The sequence below is a fragment of the Babylonia areolata genome, chromosome 4 (assembly GCF_041734735.1).
Source record: "Babylonia areolata isolate BAREFJ2019XMU chromosome 4, ASM4173473v1, whole genome shotgun sequence".
Classification (NCBI taxonomy): Eukaryota; Metazoa; Mollusca; class Gastropoda; order Neogastropoda; family Buccinidae; genus Babylonia; species Babylonia areolata.
Window position 1 is genome coordinate 21180299 of NC_134879.1, and position 18437 is coordinate 21198735.

At 45.4% G+C, this 18437-nt stretch overlaps 1 long non-coding RNA gene across 1 annotated transcript in view; it reads right to left on the bottom strand.

Moving 5' to 3' along the window:
* Positions 1–18437, bottom strand: part of LOC143281600 (uncharacterized) — a 78138-nt gene that overhangs the window by 36951 nt on the left and 22750 nt on the right. The window contains exon 2 of the long non-coding RNA XR_013055137.1: positions 15347–15449. This is a non-coding gene — a long non-coding RNA (uncharacterized LOC143281600). The remainder of the gene's footprint in view (positions 1–15346; positions 15450–18437) is intronic.

Consider the following 18437-nt stretch of genomic DNA (forward strand, 5'->3'; position numbering starts at 1 on the left):
ATGTTGGTGCATGTATAAAAGCCTCGTGCAGCCGATCCTGAAATATGGACACTCGGTATGGCAGCCCCATCACAAGACACTGTGCGCCGAAGTTGAGGATGTCCAGCGTGGAGCCACTAAGCTGTTGGCCTGCATCAAAGATAAACCATATAATGAAAGACTGGCCTACCTGCAATTACCAAGCTTAGAGCACAGAAGGAAACGAGACATGATTGATGTATACAAGTACCTACATGGTTTGTACGATACCTACAGACCTCGCCTCGAGCTAAACACCAGTCGGGACACCAGGGGTCACTCCCTGAAACTGGCCAAGGGACGATGCAGGCTTGCAGTAGGCAGCTGGTACTTCTCCCAGAGAGTCGTGAACACCTGGAACAGCCTACCGGTATACCTGAGGAAGTCAGTGGTCACAGCCCCATCAGTTAACAGTTTCAAAAGCAGGCTCGACGCCTTTTGGAAAGGCAGTTCAACTGTCTACAATCCAGTTTGTCTTTGTTCGTCTGTAAGCATTATACTACCCACGCATGTCACAGTAACAGTAGGAGCGTATATATGATAGTCAGTCGTGTCCGACTATGACCATCAGAACAGCAGAGGAGGCAACTGCTGTTCCGACTATTTGGGCTAGAATTTGATTATAGTGGAGAGTGTCTTGCCCAAGTACATCACCACTCTCTCGGCCAAAAGGGTTTTAGGACAGTCGGCGTTGGGATGGTTCCCAAAGGCCAACTAGCCCACAAGGCTGCAGCACTAAGAGCCAGTGCAATTTTGCCTCCTAGTTTGAGAGTCACAGTCCTTCACAAAAGACTAAGCTGTAAATGGTCTCCCATTGACTGGAGAAACCACTGATAATACAGCTCTCACTTTGCTGTTGGCCCAAATGTAAACTTATGTCAATCTGTGATATAAGCCGAGTGTTGGGCCTAAGAGAGCGTATGGACCGTGTAAAGGCCAGAAGGCCTACACACTGATTTTGTCCAGTTCAAGTTCAAGTATGATTTACCTACAGGAGAAAGAACATTTAATCATTCAGTGGAACCCAGCCGCTGTGGCGAAGTGGTTGGTTGTTACGTCCTGCCGACTTGGAGGATTGCGAGTTAGAGTTCAAACCTCAGCAGTGGTAGGTTTTTCTCCATGTCCGTGGCCGACTCCAAGCCATGGCTGAGTGTGGTGTGTTGCGACATGTATTGTAGCCCCTGCATGGATTGTCGCCGGCGACGATACTTGGAGCCCTCACTGCACGTATTGTCGCCCCTCTGCACTGCTTGCTGTTGTGAGGAGTGAGTGAGGAGTTGTGACGTAACTTTTACGACCCAGCGTAGACTCGCTGAAGGGCTGCACCGGCAATTCATGCAGGGGCGACAATTCATGCAGGGGCGACAATTCATGCAGGAGCGACAATTCATGCAGGGGCGGCAATATCTGCCGCAACAACAGCGTCAGTGAGGAGAGGCGACAATATGTGCGGTGAGGGCTGCACGGATTGTCGCCTGCGACAATATATACAGAGGCGACAATACCTGAACATGCTGTACGTCAAATGGGGAAGACTTGGACCAGACGGTTGTGAGCGTCATCCAGTTCACCGCTGCGTCTATAGTCTGAATGTTGTTTACATGGCGCTTGATCAGCACCGCAAGTGTCTGTATATTTCGAGCCTGGTGACGCCGGGATAGCATTAAAAAAAAAAGAAAAGAAAAAAAAACACCCAAAAGCAAGGACAGACTGCAGCTTTGTCAAGTGGTCCAAAATAGTCCTTTAATAATAGACCTCCTATTGCCAGCGTCGTCATCACCCACCAGGATAATTCATCATCATTTGTATTTATATTTGTATTTGTATTTCTTTTTATCACAACAGATTTCTCTGTGTGAAATTCGGGCTGCTCTCTCCAGGGAGAGCGTCGCTACACTACAGCGCCACCAATTTTTTAAAATATTTTTTCCTGCGTGTAGTTTTATTTGTTTTTCCTATCGAAGTGGATTTTTCTTCAGAATTTGGCCAGGAACAAGCCTTTTGTTGCGACGGGTTCTTTTACGTGCGCTAAGTGCAATCTGCACACAGGACCACGGTTTATCGTCTCTTCCGAATGACTAGCGCCCAGACCACCACTCAAGGTCTAGTGGAGGGGGAGAAAATATAGGCGGCTGTCCGTGATTCGAACCTGCGCGCTCAGATTCTCTTGCTTCCTAGCCGGACGCGTTACCTCTAGGCCACCACTCCACATCATCGTCATAAATATAGAATAACATGTCGCCCCCTAAAATGAATGAATAAATAAACAAACTAGCAAAGCAAACAAATAAATAAATAAACAGATAAACACTTGGAGAGATAACTGAATGGGTGGGTAGATAAATAAATACATAGATAGATAGATAGATAGATAAACAGATATCAGAATACATTTCTACTCTTACTTATTCGCTGTCTGTCTCTGTACGCTTCAGTCTGTCTCTCAGTCTTTTTTTTTTTTAAACGATCTTTCTCTTTCTGTCTGGAAAATCTGCAGAGAAAAAATATTGCCAGTATTTTAAGAACACACACACACACACACACACACACACACACACTTTCACTTACTCGTACGCGTACACAGTAATCCCCCCCCCCCTCCTCCCACTCGATTTTTTTCCTTCCCTAGTCTAATATCACTTACAGTGAAAAGACGTTAAACTAAAGAACGAACACACACACACACACACACACACACACACACACACACACACACACACACAGAGTTATCAACTGCCCGGTGTTGACCCGATTCGCCTATTCCCGTTTCGCCTACTCTTTGATCGTGCCGCCACCACCCTCAGTGGCCTCTTGAGAGGCTGGTTCTTTGTCCCGTTTCGCCTACCCATATCCACATAAACCTATGAATAGGCGAAACGGCAATAGGTGAAAAGGGACAACACCACCGTAATACAGAGAAAGTGAGCTTTTTTTGCTCTCTCTCTCTCTCTCTTTATTTTTTTAACACACAGACTTCCACTCGCGCGCGCAGACACACAGAGTAAATAGTAGAAATGGGAACAGGCGAAACTGGATCGCCAGTTTAGTTATAGGCGATTCGGGAATGGCGACACCACAAGAATATCAAAAACACATCATCAAAGGTTGGTGGAGGATGGTGTGTGTGTGTGTGTGTGTGTGTGTGTGGTCGATTTCTTTCTTTCGTTCCACAGGTGTTATTTATTAACTGCCCCCCCCCCCCGCCCCCTTCGCCCCCCAGGCCCCCACTCCCCTCGTCCCCTCTCCTTCCCTTTCTACTACGACCCTTCCACCCCCCTTTCCACCCCTTACCCCCAACCCCTCTTCCCCCACCCCCCTCCCCAACTCCCCACACTCCCCCCCCCTACCTCTAACAGCAGGTCCCAGGTTTATTAGTGGGCAGTCCTGCTGTGAGTGATTTTTTTTTTTTTTCCTATAGAAGCTTCGATGTTAGCAAACTGACCAGACTGAGAGGCCAGGAAGTCAGGTCAGCCCTTTCTTGCTCTCCCTGGGACCCCACAACCACCCCGGTCCCCAAGCCTCTTATTACCCTATTACCCCTCCGCCCCAACCCACCCCACTGCCACAACCACCCACACACCCGGCCCTGTCTCTACGACACGCCAGTCCCCCGACCCCCACCTCTTATTATCTTTTTACTTCATTTTGTTTTATCAGTACTTCGTGTGCTGCCAAAGATCGGATCTATGAGTTACAACAAGAACGGAAATAATGAAGAGAGAGAGAGAGAGAGAGAGAGAGCAGGGAGCGGGAGAGAGAGAGGGGGGAAGAGAGAGAGAGAGGGGGAGAGAGGGGGGGGAGGGGGAGAGAGAGAGGGGGAGAGAGAGAGGGGAGAGGGAGAGAGAGAGGGGGAGAGAGAGGGGGAGAGAGGGAGAGAGAGAGAGGGGGGGGGAGAGAGAGGGGGGAGAAAGAGAGGGGGAGAGAGGGAGAGAGAGAGAGAGGGGGAGAGAGAGAGGGGGGAGAAAGAAAGGGGGAGAGAGGGAGAGAGAGAGGGGAAGAGGGAGAGAGAGAGAGGGGGAGAGGGAGAGAGAGAGAGATAGGGGGAGAGAGGGAGAGAGGGGGGGGGGAGAGGGAGAGAGGGGGGAGAGGGAGAGAGAGGGGAGAGAGGGAGAGATGGGTGAGAGTGAGAGAGAGAGAGAGAGTGAGAGAGAGAGAGAGAGAGAGAGAGAGAGACAGACAGACAGACAGATACAGATTCGGATACGGATGTTTTATTCAATAGAGGCCTTTGACCCCTCATGAAGGGGTGGTGTAAACAATCATGTCATAGATAATACATACATTATGCTTAGTAACAAAGCTATTACCTGAAAGTGAGAAAATTAATCATCAGCTACATTTGATAATTCTAATTCACACACAGTAGCAAAATGAAAAACAAACACATATTCAGCTGCAAATTATATTTCTAATTTCGAAGGGCTTTATACAGATAAACTGCTAGTTGTTTATTAACTCTCTCCATACGAACGGCGAAAGAGACGACGTTAACAGCGTTTCACCCCAATTACCACCATCAAAATATTGCAAGCGGAAGGCTCTTATACTGAAGAGGTGAATATTGACAAAGAATACCACAATTCTGACGACGGAAGCTAAAGGTTGGGTCATTGAGACACCCACTGGACATCCGAGGGGTCTGTGTAGAGGAGAAGAGAGGACTGGCCGTACTGAGTGAGTTAACGCGTTGGTTAGTGGACGACATGATGAAAGACAGTCTGGACAGGGAGGGTTGCTTGTAATATTTTGACTGAATCAGCTGATTTCTAAGATCGCCTAACACCGGACAACAAAGTAAGAAATGCAGTTCATTCTCTTCCGCACATTTACATAATGGGCAAATAAGGTTGCTATCATTATGAGGTTTGTAACGGTAACAATGCATTAACAAGTCAGTAACTCCAAATCTAAGCCTTGCCATAATACATTTTAAATTCCTATCCATTGTCACAGACAAAATGCGTGGGTACAGTATGTCTCAAATTAACTTGTCTATAAAAAAAGCAAAGCGATCACTATCTTGGATATAACTCGACCATTCTTGACAACGGCAGTCGATTAGTCTCAAACGAAGTGTTCGTAAAAATCCATTTACATCCTCTACTCCCTGGTTAAGCCATACATAAGCAAAACCTAATTCATTCAGTTTTATCCTCACTTTTGACACCCAGTTCGTTCTGGCTCTGCTGTCCAAGTCATATAACATATCGTAAGCTTTCCTTGGCAGTCTTACATTCTCCATTCGCATTATTTTTAACCAGTAAGAAATACATCTGATAGCTGAATTCAAATATGTAGGATAACGATTAGTTTCAGCATATATCAAATCATTTTGGGGTTTTCAAAGTTACTCCAAGAAATTTCTTCAATGTAAACAGACAGGCAGACAGACAGACAGACACAGAGAAAGACAGAGACAGACGCACACACACACAACAACAACAACAACAACCCCCCCCCCCCAAAAAAAAAGAAGGAAAAAACAAACAAACAAAAAAACAACAACCAAAAAACAAAAACAAAACAAAAACAATCGTATAATTTCGCCGACGAAAGCTACGCAAGTGAGTAGCCGTCTTTGACTGAGAGATCGGTTTAACTTGGTAGTCACAATCGTATGATGTTGTGTTGTATATAAAATCATTGAACAATAAGACCAGGAGAGTTAATATTTGAACAACAATAAAGAGTGGTAACTCTCTCTCCATTTTACACGATACACAACTTCAATTCAATGCTGCCAATGCCACCGATTCAGCCGGCACACAGGTAAATAACAGGTACAATGGAATAAACCAAGACACTTCCTTGAAAAAAAAAAAAAAAAAAAAAGAAAAGAAGAAGAAGCCCCGAGCTTGTCCTTACACCGATCATTTGACATAATTATACACACAGCAGCAATGACAGAAGAAATGTGTTCACGCAAATTAGCTTTTACTCAAAACTGGCATAACCTATGAATCCTAAAAAAAAAAAAAAAAAAATGCTTCACAGAATATACGGACAATACAGATAACGATCATGTGACATATGCACAAGGCTGTACCCCCACCACCATTATGCTGCCTCCCCCCCCCTACCCTCCCTCTCCACGTACCCCCCTCCCCCACACACCCCCGGCGCATCCCCTCACCCCCACCACCACCCCCCCCCCCTCGAACAGAGAACTTGTCCGTGAAGACCTGTGGTTGACTTTTATGACCTGTGGACTGACGTCCTTGTGGACCTGGTGTTCGGGGCTGGGGGCTGGGTTCAGTGTGGGTTGTGCTGTTGGAGAGGGTGTGTGTGTGTGTGTGTGTGTGTGTGTGTGTGTGTGTGTGTGTGTGTGTGTGTATGTGTGTGTGTGTGTGTGCGTATGTGTGCGTGTGTGTGTGTGTAGGTAGGTAGGTGTGTATGTCTGTCTGTATGTGTGTGTGTGTAGGTAGGTAAGTGTGTGTGTGTGTGTGTGCGTGTGTGTGTATTAGTGTGTGTGTGGGTGCGTGCGCGCGCGCGCGCGCGTGTGTGTGTGTGTGTGTGTGTGTGTGTGTGTGGGTGTGCGTATGTGTGCGTGTGTGTGTGTGTAGGTAGGTAGGTGTGTATGTGTGTGTGTGTGTGTTAGTGTGTATGTGTGTGTTAGTGTGTGTGTGTGTGTGTGTATGTGTGTGTGTGTGTGCGCGCGCGTGTGTGTGTTAGTGTGTGTGTGTATGCGTGTGTGTGTGTGTGCGCGTGTGTGTGCGTGTGTGTGTGTGTTGGTAGGTAGGTGTGTATGTCTATCTGTATGTGTGTGTGTGTGTGTAGGTAGGTAGGTAAGTGTGTGTGTGTGTGTGTGTGTGTGTGTGTGTGTGTGTGTTTTAGTGTTAGTGTTAGTGTTAGTGTGTGTGTGTGTGTGTGTTAGTGTGTGTGTGTGTGTGTGTGTGTGTGTGTGTGTGTGTGTGTGTGTGTGTGTGTGTAGGTATGTAGGTAGGTAGGTAGGTGTGTGTGTGTGTGTGTCTGTGTGTGTGTGTGTGTCTGTGTGTCTGTTTTCATTGTTTTTTTGACATGACTACAAACTCGTGCGCATTTAAGCAACACATACTTCTATCGATTAAAACAAACAAATATAACCCCCACCCCTCCTCCCGTCCTCCCCAAAAAAACCAACCAAACAATAAAAATAACCCTGTGAAATCCGCTATGCCCAAGTCGTGTTTCGTTAACGTCAGAAGACATTCCTCTTCTTCTTCTGAGTTCGTGGGCTGCAACTCCCACGTTCACTCGTATGTACACGAGTGGGCCTTTACGTGCATGACCGTTTTTACCCCGCCATGTAGGCAGCCATACTCCGTTTTCGGATGTGGGCATGCTGGGTGTGTTCTTGTTTCCATAACCCACCGAACGCTGACATGGATTGCAGGATCTTTAACATGCGTATTTGATTTTCTGCTTGTGTAATGCACACGAAGGGGGTTCAGGCACTAGCAGGTCTGCACATATTTTGACCTGGGACATCGGAAAAAATCTCCACCCTCTACCCATCTGGGGCCGTCACAGAGATTCGAACCTGGGACCCTCAGATTGAAAGTCCACGCTTTAACCACTCGGCTATTGCGCCCGTCAGAAGACATTATGTTACAGGACATACCTCTGTTTAGTCAGAACGACTTGGATCGCAGTACTGGTTTTTTTGTTTTGTTTTTTGTTTGTTTTGTTTTTTGTTTTTTGTTCGGACATCTCCACCGTCGATGCACAGTTTGATGAGTTTCAGTTTCAGTAGCTCAAGGAGGCGTCACTGCGTTCGGACAAATCCATATACGCTACACCACATCTGCTAAGCAGATGCCTGACCAGCAGCGTAACCAAACGCGCTTTGTCAGGCCTTGAGATAAAAAAAAATAAAAAAAGAATAAATAAATAAATAAATAAATAAATAATAATAATAATAGTAATGAAAATAAAATTAATGAATAGATAAATAAATAAATGAAATTAATACGAATAAAAAAAGAAAAGAAAAAAAGCAGACACACATTCACACATACACACACATATGCATAACAGATATACACCAAACATGAGTTTGATGAACATCGTGTTGTGTGGAGGGGTGGCCTAATGGTTATGCGCCCGACTGTGAAACGAATACATATGGGTTTGAGGCCCATATAAGATGCCCTATAAGATGCCCAGTTGAACGTCCTGTAACTGACGCCACAGACAGAAATAACACTAATAAAACGGATAAGTATAAACCCGCCCATAAGACAAACAACAACCCCCAAAACCAACCAAGCAAACAAATAAAACAAAAACAACAACAAAACAACAACAACAACATCAACACACACACACACACACACACACACACACACACACACACACACACATCAAACAAGGAAACATGCAAACATACAAACAAACAAATAACCAAGTGACCACATTTATGAACGCTTTATACGAGAATGAACCACACCGACCCTAAGTTCAACAGCGGTAAACCACCTTTAAGGGGGGGAAGGGGGGGGGGGGGCAAGGGGGGAAGGGGGAAGGGGGGATGGGGGCCGAGGGAGGGGGACCAAAACCAAACAAAAAAAACCAACAACAAAACAAAAACAAAAAAAACACGAGAAAAAAACAACCCCACTTCACTTAACCTTTCGTCGCAGGGTCATGATGAAGCGACTACGTGAGAAGTCTCCTTCACTTCCCATCTCCATCCCAAATTCCCCGCCTACCCCCCCCCCCCCCCCCCCCCCCCCCCCACCCAACCTCCACCTCTCCCCCATCCCCCTTCCTCCCTCCTCCACTGCCACACACACAAGCACACACCTCCCCCCCCCCCCCCCCCCCCCCCCACACACACACTTAACGCCATCACTTGCTCACCACGGTGCTTCGGAGATCTGTCACGTGATTTCCTTCCTTGCCCCTCTCGGTACGATTTGGAGCACAGCACGAAACGCCCTCGTTTTACATAGGTCGTGCTCTATCACGCTGACACGGCGCGATTCTCACGCGGCTCGGCTCTCGATTCGGTTGACAGCTCGTGCACCGGAAGTGACCATGTCGAGCCGCGCGGGGTACCACGGGACGGGGGTAAGGGAGAGGAACTGAACGTGTTGTTGTAACGACGGGTTGCGGTGGCTGACTAGGTTAGAGCGACGGATTATCGTCCAGAGTTTCCTCGGGTCGATCCCTGGCTTCTGCGCACTGACGTTGTGGGATTGAAGAATGGAGATTTTTTTTTCTCTCTCCCGTTCTTAGTGGTTAACAACGTATGTGTAGACATACAAGTGCCCGAACCCCCCTTCGTGTGTTTACGCACACAGAAGATCAAATGCGCACGTTTTAAAGAACCCGTGGGTGGGTTATGGAAACAAGAACATTTCCAGCATACACACCTCCTTCTTCTTCCTACTCCTCCTCCTTCTTCCTCCTCCTCCTTCTCCTCCTCCTTCTGCTTCTTCTTTCTCCTCCTTCTTCCTCCTCCTCCACATCCTCCTTCTCCTTCTTCGTCTTCCTCCTCCTCCCCCTCCTTCTTCTTCCTCCTCTTCCACCTCCTCCTTCTTCCTTCTCCTCCACCTTCTCTTCCTCCTCCTCCTTCTTCCTCCTCCTCCTTCTTCTTCTTCTTCTTCTTCCTCCTCCTTCTTCCTCCTCCTCCTCCTTCTTCTTCCTCCTCCCCCACCTCCTCCTTCTCCTTTTTCGTCTTCCTCCTCCTCCCCCTCCTCCTTCTTCTTCCTCCTCCTCCTCCACCTCCTCCTCCTCCTTTTTCTTCCTCTTCCTCCACCTTCTCTTCCTCCTCCTCCTCCTTCTTCTTCTTCCTCCTCCTCCTCCTTCATCTTCTTCCCCCTCCTTCTTCTTCTTCCTCCTCCTGCTCCTTCTTCCTCCTCCTCTTCCTTCTTCCTCCTCCTTCTTCTTCCTCCTCCTCCTTCTCCTTCCTCCTCCTCCTCCTTCTTCTTCCTCCTCCTCCTTCTCCTTCCTCCTCCTCCTCCTTCTTCTTCCTCTTTAACTCTGTGAAAAGCCAAAGCGGTGTCGCAAAAAAAAAAAAAAAAACTGTTTTGTTTCGTTTTTTTTTCCCCCCACCCCCATCACTTTCTGGGGCTGACACTTACTGACAAGGTGATGGCTGATGGGGACGTCCACACTTTATGGAATGAGGCCCCGTGGCAGAATACGTCAGGCGTTGGACTTCTGATCACCAGTAACCAGGGTTCGAGTCTCCTGTTTCGGCATGGTGTTGTGTCCTAGGGTAAGGCATTTTATTCCGATTGTCCTCACTCCACCCAGATGTAAACGGGTACGCCTGACTACGGGTTTGGGGGAAGGTTAAAACGGTGGAAGGAGAGGACTGGGCCTCGCCTTCCTGTGCCGAGCCGTGGACACAGTGGGTTTGAATTCACTGCCCAAATGACTGGCAAAAAAAGGCCGTGGGACGTTTTTACCTTGAAACCTTTACTGTTCCATTGCTTGTGATTTTGTGTGTGTGTGTGTGTGTGTGTGTGTGTGTGTGTGTGTGTGTGTGTGCATTGATTAGGTGTTTTACGCCACCACAAATTAATTTCCTCATTTTTGGATACGGCAATGCATTCTATTTCTAACTGAAAAACATTATTTTCAGAAATTGTGATTTCAAATTGAATTTAAAAAAAGAAAAAGAAAAAAAGAAAAAGAAAAAAAGAAAAAGAAAAAAAAGAAAACCCACTCCTCAATAAAACTTGTGTGTATTTGATCACAATGTTGATTTTTCATGAATAGAACTCTTCAGACAGAAAAGAGTGGTGGAGACAGAAACCAAACTAGAACAATGTCAGTGTGATTTATCCATCTTACTTCCGTGGAAATGAAAATGGAATGACTGTAAGTATGGTTTGACCATCCGGGGAAGAGAAAGAGAGAAAAAAACCTCTTCTTCTTCTGCGTTCGTGGGCTGCAACTCCCACGTTCACTCGTATGTACACGAGTGGGCTTTTAAGTGTATGACCCCGCCATGTAGGCAGCCAAACTCCACTTTCGGGGGTGTTAATGCTGGGTATGTTCTTGGTTCCATAACCCACCGAACGCTGACATGGATTACAGGACCTTTAACGTGCGTATTGGATCTTCTGCTTGCCGTATACACACGAAGGGGGTTCAGGCACTGGCAAGGTCTGCACATATGTTGACGTGGCCCCCTTTACCCACCAGGCGCCGTCACCGAGATTCGAACCCGGGGCCCCTCAGTTTGAAAGTCCAACGCTTTGACCACTCGGCTATTGCGCCCGTCAAGAGAGAAAAACCAGAAAAGAGCTTGTTAAGTATGGTTTGTCCATCTCACTTAGTGGAAAGGAAACCAGTAAAGAAAAAGAAGAGAAAAAAAAATCAGTAACATTATTGAGCTGGCTGCACGTGAGAGCCATAGAGCAAGGCACGTGCAGGAAACCAGTGCGGCAAGCACGTGCGAGCGAGCCCGTGAGGTTCCCTTGTAGTGAGTGCACCCCCACCCCCCCCCCACCCCCCCCCCCACCCCTGCGTGCTGGTGCACGATACGACACAGTTGTCATTAAAACTCCGCTGCCGATATTGATGATGATGCCTCTAGGGGCCAATGTTTGCCTGCACGCTTTCGCTGTCTGCCTCCTAACCCCCCCCCACCCCACCCCCCACACCAGCACCCCCCCCACAGCCCCCCTCAACACACCCCCCTAACCCCCTCCCCCCCCAGAATGTTTCTCTCCCTACACTCTCTTCCTTAGCAAACTCCGCCACACCCCCCGAACCCCCCCCCCCCCCCACACACACACCTTCCCACCTCGCCCATCCTTACATCTCTCATCAGTGCAGATCCGATTCGCCTATCTCCATTTCGCCTACTCACTGTACTGATACGTCTTTCTGCACCTCTCTCTCTCTCTCTCTCTCTCTCTCTCTCTCTTTCTCTCACGAACGAACGAACGAACACGCGCACACACAAACAGACACATGCGCACACACAGATACACAGACACACACACACACACACACACACGCACACAGATACACAGACACACACATACACACACATACGCGCGCGCGCGCACACACACACACACACATGCGCACAGACAAGCACACACACATACACACACACAGATACACACACACACATACGCGCGCGCGCACACACACACAGAGACACACACACACACACTGACACACAGACGCACACACACGCATACACATACACACATACTCGCACACACACAGACACACACACATACACACGCGCACACACACACACACATATACACGCACACACACACAGTGACACACACACACACACACACAGAGTGACACACACACACACACACAGAGTGACACACACACACACACACACACACACACACACACACACACACACACACACACACACACACACACACACGGAAGAAACTGAGAACGCAGCCGAACCTTGAATAAGCGAATTTGGAACCACCAGTTCAGTGATAGGCGAAACGGGAATAGGCGAAACGGAATGACTCACCCACCTACACCGCCTGCACCCCTAGCCCCCCTCCTGTCAATTTTGACGCCCCGGAAATAAATCAACCGCGAGATCAAAAAACAACGTCTTTGATGAGTTTCCAGTTCAGTTCGGTTTCCGCAAACCTGGGGGTTGGGGTGGGTGGTGGGGGTGGGGGTCATTGCGTGCTTGGGGGCGCAAAAAGCCGCGTGGTTAAAAAAAAAAAAAAAAAAAAAAAGCGTTGGACTTTCAATCTGACTGTCCGGGTTCAAATCCCGGCCACTACGACGCCTGGTGGGTGAAGGGAGGTGATTTTTTTTCCCCTCCCCGATCTCCCAGGTCAACATAATAATTATTATGTGTGTGCAGACCTGCTCAGTGCCTGAACCCCCCCCCCCCCCCCCCCCCCCCCTTCATGTGTATACGCACGCAGAAGATGAAATCCACCACGTTAAAGATCCAGTAATCCATGTCAGCGTTCGGTGAAGTTATGGAAACTAGAACATACCCGGCCGGCATAATCCTCCGTTCTTCGAAAACGGAGTGTGGCTGCCTGTATGGCGGGGGTGAAAAACAAACAAACCGGTCATGAACGTAAAATTCCACCCGGTGAACTCATGTTGGAAACATCCATATCTGCCGTGTGGAGTTGTGTGGGTGTGGGTGTAGGAGGGGTAAAGAGGGTAGATGGAGTGTGTGTGTGGGGGTGGGGTGGAGGAGGGGTGCGGTGGGGGGGGGCTGGGGGGGGGGCGAGGAGGGGGAGTGGGGAAGGTGTGCGGGGTGTGGGTGGTGGTGGGGCGGAGGGGGGGGATTGGCGGGGCGTGGGTGGGTGGGTTGGCCACACTCTTGATAGAAAGTAAAACTTCCAAGTTTCAAAGACATATGGGAAGATTGAGCAGGTGCCTCGAATCTATCTCGTCTGTTCCCTGTGGGGGGATGGTGAGACCTTGATGATGATGAAGAAGTTCTAGCCATTCCAAGTTCTTTCATCTTAGTTGTAATGCTGCCAGCGGTATTGGTGGGAGACTGAAGCAGTGGTCCTTTGGTTTTTACGTAATTCCACTCTCAATAATTGAGATCAGACGTGAAGAAAACAAACAATCAAATGAAACAAAAACGAAGTAAAACCAACAATATGGTTTGATGGAGAGAAAGAGAGATGGGAGGAGGGGGAAGGTGCGAGTATATACGCGCGTGTATACTGGTGTGAGTGTGTGTGTGTGTGTGTGTGTGTGTGTGTGTGTGTGTGTGTGTGTGTGTTTGTGTGTGTGTGTGTGTGTGTGTGTGTGTGTGTGTGTGTGTGTGTGTGTGTTTGTGTGTGTGTGTGTGTGTGTTGGTGTGTGTGTATGTGTGTGTGTGTGTGTGTGTTTGTGTGTGTGTATGTGTGTGTGTGTGTGTGTGTGTGTGTGTGTGTTTGTGTGTGTATGTGTGTGTGTGTGTGTGTGTGTGTGTGTGTTTGTGTGTGTGTGTGTGTGTGTGTGTGTGCGTGCGTGTGTGTGTGTTCGTTCGTTCTTTTGCTTAACGTCTATCCACATTTGTGATTTTAGACGAAAATCCATCATCTCCCCCACTCCACCCATGCCTTTAATCACCACTACTTTCCCTGTTCCTCTCTCCTCAATTTGTATTTTTTTTTTTTAAAAGGAAGAAGAATATAAACGAAACAAAATAAACAAACTAGTCAACCAGTAGAATTAGAACAAAGAGCCAACTGGGCTCCAAATTAAACTCTGAACTATTCCAAACACATGTTGATTATCATATAAGACATTTCTAATGGAAGCAGATGGAACTGCAGATTTTGTAAATGACATAGGTCAATATGGTTTTAACTGTTCACATTTATGGACGATATGCACGGAGGGTAATTTCATTGCCGCAAATGCAAGTCACATTAGAAGTATATTTTGTTTTTGTGGTATCCAGTCGTAGTCTGTATATAAATATACGTAGTGTGTGTGTGTGTGTGTGTGTGTGTGTGTGTGTGTGTGTGTGTGTGTGTGTGTGTAAAGCATAGTTTGTGGATTTCTTTTCTTTTATCATTGATTGCTTTTATGTACTATTGCATGCAGGTATATTCTGTTTCATGGAAGGCGGTCAGAGCCCACGCTTTGGAGAGTTTGCGTCATATAAGTACACTGTTATCATCATCATCATCATCATCATCATCATCGTTATAAATATTATCATGTATAATATCATCATCTTCATCAATCTAGACGACCTCTTTTACGTGTTCTTAAGCCAGGATCCATTTCTTTTCTATGATATGTTCAAAAGATGACGACCCGTCACTCTGACATTAAAAAAAACAACAACCCAAAACAACACTTCAAACAACCAAGGTATTAAAATAACATTTAAACCTTCGGAAAAAGCTTCCGTACAAATTTCTAGGCTACAAACAGCTTCGGAATTTCTTTTCTGTTCCTTTCTTCTAGCCTTTCACTCGTAAAGAAATATGTTGCTCATAAAAAATGTCAATATTGGTGTTAAAAAAATGTTAACGTTAGTTCTCTCTCTCCCTCTCTCTTTCCCTCTCTTTCCCTCTCTTTCTCTCTCTCTCTCTCTCATCACACACGCACACTCACTCACACACATTGACACACACAATGACTCATACTCATTCACACATACACACACACACGCGCGCGCGCGCATACACACACACACACACACACACACACACACCACTACACACACACACACACACACACACACACACACAAACACACACACACACACACACAACACACACACAACAACAAGAACAATAACACACACAGACAACAACAACAACAACAACAACACACAACAACAACAACAACACACATACACACTCACACACACGCACACACACATACACACACACACACACACACACCAACGTGTCACCGTAATTTCGGAGCGGAGCGGGTGACGCTTCATTGACCACTTTGATTTCTTCGTGTTGCAGTCCCTGCTTCGGCAAATCGCAAAGCTGGGCTTCAAGGCATTCCTGCCCACATCGTAACCACCACTGGATCCATTCCCACAAGAAAGACAGAAAGAAAAAAAAAAGAAAAAAAAAAGTAGAGAAAAGAAAAAAAAAAAAGAGAAATAGGGGAAAAGGAGGAGGGGTTAGAAGAAGGAGAAGAAAAGAAAGAAAAGAAAGGAAGAAAGAAGAAAGAAAGAGCGAAGAAAGAATGAAGAAATAAAGAAAGAATGAAGGAAGAAAGAAAGAATGAATGAAGAAAGAAAGAAAGAAAGAAAGAAAGAAAAAATAAAGGAAGAAAGAACGAATGAAGAAAGAAAGAAAAGAAAGAGTGAAGAAAGAATGAAGAAAGAAAGAATGAAGGAAGAAAGAAAGAAAGAATGAAGGAAGAAAGAAAGAAAGAAAGAAGAAGGGAGGAAGAAAGAAAGAAAGAAAGAATGAAGGAAGAAAGAATGAAGGAAGGAAGGGAGAAAAAGAAAGAAAGAATGAAGGAAGAAAGAAAGAAAGAAAAAATGAAGGAAGGAAGAAAAAGAAAGAAAGAAGAAGGGAGGAAGAAAGAAAGAAAAAATGAAGGAAGGAAGAAAGAAAGAAAGAAGGAAGAAAGAAAGAAAGAAAGGAGAAGGGGAAGAAAGAAAGAAAGAAAAAATGAAGGAAGAAAGAAAGGAAGAAAGAAGGAAAGAAGGAAGAAAGAAGAAAAGACAGAAGAAAAAGAAGTATAAAAGGAAGAAAGAAAGAAAGAAAGAAAGAAGGAAGAAAGAAGGAAAGAAAAAAGAAAGAAAGAAAGAAAAAAGAAGAAAAGACAGAAGAAAAAGAAGTATAAAAGGAAGAAAGAAAGAAAGAAAGAAAGAAAGAAAGAAAGAAGAAGAAGAAGAAGAACAACAACAACAACAGCAGCAACAGCAAGAACAACAAGAACATCAACAAAATGAAAAACAAGCATTCCTTCTCAAACCGTGACCAGGATCGGACTCATTTCGGGAAAAAAAGGCAGGAAAAAAAAAAGATTGAGAAGGAGGAATAAAATGGGGGTTAGAAGAAAGAAAAAAAAAAAAAGAAAAAGAAAGAGAGAAAGAAAGAAAACAAAAACAACAACAAAAACTGAAGGATATTTTTCACATATTTTATTGATAGCTGAATTCTATGATTACAAATGTAGAATTAACAAAACAAAAACCAACATTCTACAAATGTTCTTGAGGGATCTTAAACAAGCATGATATGAAGTGAACAAGTATACTTCTAACATAACTATGGAACATGACAAATTCGTGCACAAAAATGATCTCTATGGACATGTTTAATTCAAGGTTAAGTTACATAATGTCACCATGAAATTTTATTATTGAATATACATTCTTCTGCTTACGTCACGTTGTCGTCGACTTGTCAGTATTTAGAACATCACCTTACCCCCGAAAACGGAGTATGGCTGCCTAAATGGCGGGGTAAAAACGGTCATACACGTAATAGCCCACTCGTGTGCATACGAGTGAACGCAGAAGAAGAAGAAGAAGAAGAAGAAGAACATCATCATGTCATTACCCTGTGCCTTTCAAATGCACAAAGTATAATATACATTGTGTATCTGTAAACTTTTGTCTGAATGAAAAAAAAAAAAATGTTGGGAAAAAAAAAAGAAAGAAAGAAGGAAAGAAAAAAAGACAGACAGCAGCAGAAGAAGAAATGTGTAACCATATCGAAATAGGGAAACTGTCGCTCTACTGTGATGAATGAATGATGTGGATATTTATATTGCGCCTGTCCTCGGCCGGAGACCAAGCTCTAATAATTTCATGCGCTTTTACAAACAGGGGGTCATTTTGCACAACAGGGCTGCCTGTCTGGGTAGGTAGAGCCGACTGACGGCTGCCATTGGGCGCGAGTCATCATTCGTTTCCTGCGTCATTCAATCAGATTTCAGGCACGCACACATGCACGCTCAGATAGACATGTACATGTAACATTTTACGTGCATGACCTTCATCATTCGTTTCCTGCGCCATTCAATCAGATTTCAGGCACGCACACATGCACGCTCAGATAGACATGTAACATTTTACGTGCATGACTTTTTCTCTCTTTTTTTATTATTATTTTTTTTAAATTACCCCGCCATGTAGGCAGATCTGTGTGATCTGTGTTAACGTTAGAGCGATGATTCCGGCTGGCTAGTGTTTCCACAAAGAAACTGAAATTGAAATATCCGAACAGTATCAATATCAGTAGCTCAAGGAGGGCGTCATTGCGTTCGGTCAAATCCATATACGCTACACCGCATCTGCCAAGCAGATGCCTGACCAGCAGCGTAACCCAACAGCGCTTAGTCAGGCCTTGAGAAAAAAAAAAGAGAAATAAAATAAATAAATACAAAATAATAGATAAATACATAAAAATACTACTACTACTACTATTTATAAGGTGCAAAATCTTGATGAAGTCAACTCTAAGTGAAAAAAAAAAAAAGACAAAAAAGATAATAATGATGATAAATAAGCAAATAAATGTAATATCCGGACAAACATACTACATATTCAGATCGTGTCGGCGCACGTAATCTTCCATGGTATTAACAGACAGGGGGGGCGGGTTTCCGTGATCCATTCCGCAGCGCTAAGTTTGTTTGCTTTGCGTTAAGACTGTTCCCATCCCCTTGGTAAAGTCCATATACTTTGGAACATTCTTATCAACTCCAAGCAAACTTTACGTTGCACAGTTAACTTCATGCAACCCGGCCCGAGTTTCAGTTTCAGTTTCAGTTACGCAAGGAGGCGTCAGTGCGTTCGGACAAATCCATATACACTACACCACATCTGCTGGGCGGATGCCTGACCAGCAGCATAACCCAACGCGCTTAATTAATTAATTAATTAATTAATCAGGCCTTGAGTGCATGCTTATCAGTATATTTGTGTATATCTGTTAATGTTAATGTTCTAATCTTATTGGCGTGACATATGTTATGTGCATGCATACGTTGTTTGTGTGTGTGAGTGTGTGTGTGTGTGTGTGTGT